Raw genomic sequence first — 8706 nt, forward strand, 5'->3', positions numbered from 1 at the left:
AGATTTTCCATATGGACATCCATTTTTTTCCTATTTAGCTTTGTTAACAATTAAGACTCTTATGTGGGTGTTTGATTTTACTGAATTGTACTTCTCTGAAATCTCAGGATTGCTTTTTTAAAGTGTTGCTACTGATCTAAAAAAACACTAACCTATTTTACCTGTGGAAAGAAATGGTGAAGTGTACTGGACTTTGAATAATTTAAAGCATCATTTTAGAAAAAAAAGTAAAACTCCTATATAATGAAAGGGTAATATGCAAATTGACCTATGTAATAAAAGGATAATATGCAAATTGACCCTAAAGGTGGAACCACTGGGAACCACTGGTCACTATGACACTCACTGACCACCAGGGGGCAGATGCTCAATGCAGGAGCTGCTCCCTGGTGGTCAGTGCGCTCCCACAGGGGAACTCTGCTTATCCACAAGCTGGGCTGTTGGCTGCCAGCCAGCAGTGGTGTCGGGAGCCTCTCCTGCCTCCTATGCAGCACTAAGGATGTCTGACTGTGGCTTAGGCATGCTCCTCTAAGCTGGCAGGTGGACATCCCCAGAGAGTTCCCGGGCTGCCAGAGGGATATTGGACTGTTAGCTTCGGCCCAATCCTCCGAGTGCATGAATTTTTGTGCACCTGGCCTCTAGTGTAATATATTTTAAGGTAAATAAAACATGTATTTAGAAGAATAATATAAATCCTTGATCGGTTCCTTGGCCTCTATTACTTTGGAATACCTTTGTGCAGTATAAGTTATATATTTAGATGCGTTGTATATTTCATGTGTTTGCTTCTAATGAATATCTTACCCTGAGTGTCTTGTAGGTCACAGTGGCTTCCATATTTTATGAGTTATTCTAGTTTAATAGATTTTTTTTTCTTTCCAAAAGACCCTTGCTTTCCACCCCTTGTATAGTTTCCTCTTAGAAAAATGAACAGGTGAACAGACATGCGATTGATTTAGAGACTGGGTTGGTGAAACGGCTCGTGGGAGCTAAGTGTGCATAATAAATGGCAGACTTTACGCAGGTGATGGTTATTGAGTTAGAGAACCTGTCAAAGGCAGCTGCTTCCTAATGTGTAAAAAAATAAGGGGTTATTCAAAATGTACTAGGAATTTCTTACCATTTTCAAAATGATTAGCTCAGGTTGGAACACCTGCACCTTGTATATCAGTGTTCAGAAATAAAAGGAGTCGAAGTCGCTTGTTCAATGTTTAATGTTTATTTTTTGTACCCATTAAAAATTAAACTATTACAGACTGGAGTATAAACCTAAGCACCTTCATATTCATAACTTTTTCTTAAGGATGTTTTAGTGGTACAGCAGTTTCAACTTGACAGGATACTGGTTCAAGTTATCTGATTCCTACTTATGGGCATGCAGGTTCACACGCACACATTCTCACATATATATATGGGCTCCCTATATGGGCTCCCTCATATAGATGGATGGGTTTGTGCTAGATTTAGAAGGTCTCTAGCTTTCATATGACACTCCAGTTGGGCAATTTCTTTCTGCTTGCAAAGGGCAAGGGAACCCCCTTTACTAGTATTTATTGGAAACCTATTATATGGTGTGGTTTTTGCAACAATATTGTGAGACAGATATTTTTATGCAATTAATTGAGAATAGTTAAAACATGTACCGGATATTTAATTTAAAAAAATAAAGGAATATACTGTGGAATGTCAGTCTCACTCCACAAAATCATTTTGACCACATGTTTGGAAGTGCATTGCATATTCCCTTCCTCACTGTGCAGGAGAAGAATTTTAGAAAAAAGGCAAGAAGAAGATCATCTAAGGTTTATGCCTGAACCCAAAATATTTCTAAATACTTTTCTTCAATTTTGAATTGTAAGGACATGTTTGAGAGATACATCTTGGAGAAAGATACCTTAAAGGATTCTGACTTGCCAGTGGCAACAAAAACTGAATCCTTGTGCTAATAAAGATAGAAACATTCAACTAAGCCTAAAATCTACATACCTTTAGGGATTAAATTGTCATATAAATGAGTAGTGAAGAATATCATTCAGGTTAATTGTTACTAATTGTAAAATCAGACTTATTTTATAATTTTCTCTTCTCTGGTTTCAGAGATAACGATACATTCAATCCCAATTTTGAGTGTTAAATGTAAAAATAGAACAATTGATAACTTGTATTATACTGGTTCCTAAACTATAGATGAAGGTGTTAAATATTTTTACATGGCTCCATTTGGGTTTAAAGTTTAAAAAATATTTTTAGCATGCTGAAGAATCAAATGGCATGTCAAGCACCTGTTCAGGACCATGGATACACTTCACTCAACAAATATTTTTTGAGAGCTTGTTTCATTCCTGACAGAAATTGTTTCAATGAAATAATTAATTATGCACGAGGTTGCCTTTTGATTTTCGATGACTATTTTTTTCTATTATTTATTTAAAGATGGCCATTAAATTCTGTTTTACAAGGATTTCTTTTTTTATAAATCTAGGAAATGTAGCTAAATTTTATTAAATATCTCTTTTCTTTTGCTAGGATGATCATGGCTTTCCTGCAATGATCAAGTAATATGATAAATAAAATTAGATTTCTCATGTTGAACCATCTTTGCATCATGACAATAAATGCTAGTGGTCCTTTTTTTTATAAGGCTTTATTTATTTTTTAAAAACTTAAATTTTAGAGTAGTTTTAGGTTCACCGAAAAATCGATCAGAAAGTACAGAAAGCTCCCATATAACCCTGCCCCCAAAACATATATCGCTTTCCCCATTATCAACATCCCACACCAAAGTGGGACATTTGTTACAACTGATGTACCCACACTGACACATAATCATCCAAAATCCATTGAATACACTAGTGTTCCCTCTTAGTGTTGTATAGCCTATGGGTTTGGATAAGTGTATAATGACATGTATTAATCATTATAGTATCATGCAGAGTATTTTCACTGCTCTAAAAATCCTCTGTACATTGCCTATTCACCCCTCCCCCCTAAACCCCTAGCAACCACTGATTGTTTTTTATATCTCCATAGTTTTGCCTCTTCCAGAATGTCATATAGTTGGAATCATACAGTATTAATGGATCTTTTAATGTAGTTTTTGAGATAGCCACAGGTTGCGAACCGCTGTTGTAGAGAATGCAATGAGACATATAATGTTTATCATGTTCCTGGCACTGTCTTAATCCTTTATATAAAATAGTTCATTTAATATTTATAAAAGCATTATGAAGCAGATACTGTTACTATTATTCCCATTTTAAATATGAGGAATTTGGGACACAGAATGGCTAAGTATCTTACCCAAAATTCTATAGCAGGTAAATGGGAAGGCCTGCATAGGAGCCCAGGTAGTCTGCCTTGAAAGTTCCTTCTAACCTATTAGATGATATCCCCCCTCATGACAACTTCATTCCTGACCCTTTGTGTAAGACCTGTTTTTTAATCTTGTTTCCACTGATGAGAGTTCCACATTCGTGCAGATGTAACCTTCGGTTGCCATGTGTATCTCCTGCTTCCTTCCTGGGGCTTCTTGGATCTCATGGTGTGATGGTCCCATTCTTGGAGAAACCCACCTGGTCCTCATTCATGTGCAACCTGAAAAATGTGAGAGAGTTTGCAGCTCAGAAGACATCAACCCTTGAAAGAGGGGGCCCCAAGCTGGTGGGTGAGTGCTCCTGCCTGGCCTTCACATGAACAGTTTGGAGGTGCATTCCATATGGTTCAGGGGCTGCTGAGAGGGACAGAGCTCCAGCTTCCCATGGACTGGATCAACCAAATCATTATTTCCCTTTCTACATCCCTCAGTCCTGCTTCTGGGGAATACTTCTCGTGTCCTACTTGCAAGATTTTGCCCCCGGCTTTGGGGGTGGGCTGGTCAAAAGTTGGTATCAAAAGTGGTCCTGAAAAGCAGAGCTTCAGCACAGGGTTCTGGAACGGAATCACTTCCCTGTCGGACCGCAGCAAGGACCCCACTGCTGGTGGTGGGTGGATGGTGAGAACCTTGACACCACAGTTACTGAGCTCTCACTGCAATGGATTGGGGTGAAGAGTAGGTGAAGATGAAGTGTTCAGCTAAGAGGCCAATCCTTTGAGTAGGATGGGGCAGTAGTAAGGGAAAAAGACCACAGATTTGCTGGTTTTAATTAATGCTTTAGGAGCTTTACATTAAGGAAATTGTTAGGCTTAGTTCAGCTAACTTTCAACTCAAAGCAGGCTTTGAAAGCTAGAGGCCCTCTATTAGTAGTACTTAAGGAAATATCATCATTTGCAGCTGCAGACCATTTTGGCCCAGGGTTGAATTTCATGGGTGGCAGAACGACAAAGAAGATGGAGTTTACAGCCTCGATAGGTCTCTTGTGCAAATGTCAAGATTGTGATAGAAAAGGAGTAGGACTTTGAGACCTGTTGTGGGGACATTTGTTCAGATCAGCCCGAGAATCTTGATAAACCCCAGGTTTATCTACAATCTCTGGTCTGGCAGAAGCAGCCCCCACGCCCTTGATGATAGAGAGAATCTTTACCTTGCTTAGATTCAAGCAAATGCCTCAAAGGTGGCAGATGCCTCTCATTATGATGTTTTTCCTCACGATCTACCCCGTCTTCCTCATTGCTTCCAGACTAATGATAAGGGCCAAGTCACAGCATGGCTTAGGCAAGCAAATACAGTCTGTACTCCAGGAGGGAAGCATACACATCAAACAAATTGTAGTACCTATTGGCAGAAGCCAAGGACCACATCTGGGGGTGGTCCACAGAGGTGCTGGAGCAGACAAGGCAGAATATACCACTGAAGAGGGAAGAATTTATCCATAAGGAGCCCTGTCCTGTGAACTGAAGTCTGATGCGGGGTCGTTGTACCGCTGCAGGACGCCTGCCACTCATTCTTGTGCAACCTGAAAACGCACTGATGGAGAAGTGCCAGCCTCCCTTGAGGCAGACAATACTGAGCCACTCTCTGTGAGGCGCATCAGACAGTCCCTGGCATGGGGAAGCCCAACATCCACAGGACTGTCCAATTTAATGATGCAGTTTTGCACTGGCTTTCTCTCCTCTGCTCTGCTTTTTTCTAGTTTATCACTCCTGCACTCCTGGATTTATTTTTAAACAAACTACCTGCACAAAAGCCTCTATCTCAGTTTTGCTTTTAGAGAGTAAGCAAGAGGACCTGTTATTTGGATAATACGGTGTTGAATTCATCTCCCAATTTTCTTACCTTTACAATGTCGTCGTTTGGTATATTTCATTGTCTTAGGTTTACACAGCTCTATTTTCCCAGGATCTCAAGGAGGGTGTTTCATTCATTGATTTTTAATTTTTTATTTTTAATATCTGCTATTAAGGCTATAAAATTTCCTGCTTTCATTATAGCCCACAATTTGTTATGTTGTCTTTTCATTATTGGTGTTGTCGCAATATTTTCTAAATTGAATGTAGATGATCTATTTGACCTATGAATTATTTAAAAATGTGTTTAAGTATAGGAACAGTTTTATAAATCTTTTTGTTTCTAATTTTCCTGCTTTCTGATTAGAAAATATAATCTCTATAATTTCCACTTTGTAGGATTTGTTGGAGCTTGCTTTGTGGAGTAGAATATGATCAGTTTTAAGAGATATTCCAGATTAGCTTGAGAAAAATGTCTTTTTTTGAATTGTGTTGTTCAATCCATGTTTTTCTCATTTCTTTTTGGTCTCTGAGAGAAAGTAGTGTTGAATCAATCAAGTTTGTTTTGTATAATTTGAGATTATGTTGTTGGCTGTTCCATATAGATCCAGGATTTCTTTTTAATCCTCACCCAAGTATATTTTTCCCATTGATCTTTAGAGAGAGGGAGTAGAAGGGAGAGAGGGAGGGAAGAAGGAAGGAGGGAGGGAGAGAGAGAGAGAGAGAGAGAGAGAGAGAGAGAGAAACATTGATGTGTCACATTGACTGGTTGCCTCCCGCATGCGCCCCAACCTAGATCAGGGATCAAACCTGCAAGGTCCATGGGCTGATGCTCTAACCACTAAGCAAAACCGGCCAGGACTAGATCCAGGATTTTTATCTCTACCTAGCAAGTTGTACTTTTTATTATTATGAATGACCTCCTTTATTTCTAATACTGGTTTCCACCTCCATGCCTGTTTTGTCTGATATTGTTTTAGCATTCTTTTGGTTAGTGTTTCCTTTGTATATAATTGTACATTTTGTTATTTTCATCTTTTCTGTGCCATTTTGTTTATTTTTTATATTATTATTATTTTAAATATATCTTTATTGATTTCAGAGAGGAAGGAAGAGGGCTAGAGAGATAGAAACATCAATGATGATGACAGAGAATCATTTATCAGCTGCCTCCTGCACACCCCCTTTTGGGGATTGAGCCTGCAACCCGGGCATGTCCCCTTTACCGAAATCAAACCTGGAACTTGCCAGGACGCAGGCCCACGCTTTATCCATTGAGCCAAACCGGCTAGGGCCGTTTTGTCTATTTTTTAAATCTGATCTGTGAGTTTCTGTCTTTTAACTGGTAAGTTTAGTTTATTTATATTCACTATGAAAACTACTGTATTTGAATTTATTTATACCATTTTATTTTATTCTTTATTTTTGACTTGTATTTACTTTTCCCTCTTCTACTTTTCCATCTTCTAGTGAATAGGTTGGTTTTTAAGTTCTATTTTCTCTTCCACTGGCTTAAAAGTTATCATGTTTTTACTTTATAGTGAATGTCTTTTTTCAGCTTCATTGGGGTTATAATTGACAAATAAAAGTCATGATATATTTAAAGTATACAATGTGATGATTTGATATACATGTACAGTGTGAAAGGATTCCCAGCATTGAGTAAATTAACAGATCCATCACGCCACATATTGTAGTGGATGTCTTAACATTTAAAAGTACATATTTGACTTAGCAATGTATAAGGGTAAGTACTGGCATCCTGAATAAGACAAGGACCTTTCCTGAGCTTTCACTCTAACAGCTTGTAGTTTCTGCCGGGGGTTCTTACAATATTTTTAATGGGAATTGTGAACCTCTAAATAAGAAGTCTGGCTACACTGAAGTCACTATGCTGGAGATTTCATGTGTTGGTGTGTCAGTTAACTGTTTTAGGTAAACTCATCTTTCAATTATTCCCATCAAAGGACAAAGACATGTGAGTAAATCCACATTGAACTCTCCAGATTTGACTCCAAGTGAAACATCAGGATTATCCAGCTGAGTACTATCTGAATTCCTGACCTACAAAATCTTTAGGTATAATAAAACGTTATTGTTTTAAACCACTTTTTTACAAGTCTTTTAGCCTTTTTCTCACACTTTCTTTCTCTTTATCTTTAATATATAATTTTCTCAGATTGGTTTTCCACATTATTGATTCTCTTTTTACCAATATCACTTACCCCATCCATTGCTTATTTTTACATCAATGGCTATTTTTTTTTCTCATAGTTCTATTGGTTCTTCAGGACAAATCTGCTTCTTTTGTCATACTTATTTTCCCAGTGTGTTGATTTAACCAGTTAATAATTTTAAAATTACTTCATGTTTTCTCCATTATTGGTTAATAGTCCTTCCATTAGTTGTACCTACTGAGACATATTCATGGTGAACTCCTTAAGTCTTCTATAATTGTTAAATTTTATGGTCATTTTTATTGAGATTTCTTTTCTTTGAGATTTTTATGGAACCAAAATAGTTCTCACTCTTTTTTGTCATGCACCTCAGGGCATCATTAGCCAGGGACCAAGCCCTATGTTAATTTCAGGACTATTTAGGCAGGGTAACATTGGACCTCAAAGCCAAAGGAAGAAAATTTTAGAGTAAAATTTGAGCTCAGGCAGAGACAAGCAATTGTCATTGTGCAGGTGTGTGGATTTTTGTATTTTTAGTTCTTACATTTTGTTTTTAACAACAAAAAGAAGCTTTATACAGGAATTTTAATTCTAGTTCTGTCTCACTGGGAGTTCAGTCCTCCTCTTTCATTCTCTGTATTGATGCTGAAAGCAAACTTCTAGGTAACCAGGATGATAATGTATTCCAGGTGACTGCTGCATCAGAGCATGCACTGCTTTTTTTTCCAGTTCTTTCCTGGACAATAATGGGGTTCCTGAGGCTTTTCCTTTCTTTATTGAGAGCTCATCTATGAATTCCTTTTTTACTATTACATTTTATAAAACATTTTAAGTGTTTGTAACCGATCCACATACTAGTATTTCTTGAATAGGTATTCTTTCTGTTTTTAACTAAAAAATTTGACTTTTTTTTCTTCCCTCTTGTTCTTTTAAATATACTTATATTTTTTGTTTTTATTTTTTGTAAAACAATTACTGCTTTTTTGACTAACAACCTGTTATGATTTAAATATATATATACTGAGTGGCCAGATTATTATGGCCACCTGACATTTGTAAGCAAATTAGCTATAATTCCGCGCTGAAGCTGCTAGAGGGCCAGATCATTATAAATAGGGAAGCAGGTTGTTTACCACGACAGTAGAAGTGATTTTTTTTTCTGGAGATATGGGCAAACACGATTTAACAGCCTTTGAACGTGGGATATATATATATACACACACACACACTGAATGGCCAGATTATTATGACCACCCCATCAGTACTTCGTTGGGACACCTTTTGCCTTCAATACTGCAGCGATTCTTCTTGGCATTGACTCCACGAGATGTTGAAAGGTGATGCGAGGAATCTGACACCATGCCTG

This window comes from Myotis davidii, unplaced genomic scaffold (assembly GCF_000327345.1).
Source record: "Myotis davidii unplaced genomic scaffold, ASM32734v1 scaffold980, whole genome shotgun sequence".
NCBI lineage: Eukaryota > Metazoa > Chordata > Mammalia > Chiroptera > Vespertilionidae > Myotis > Myotis davidii.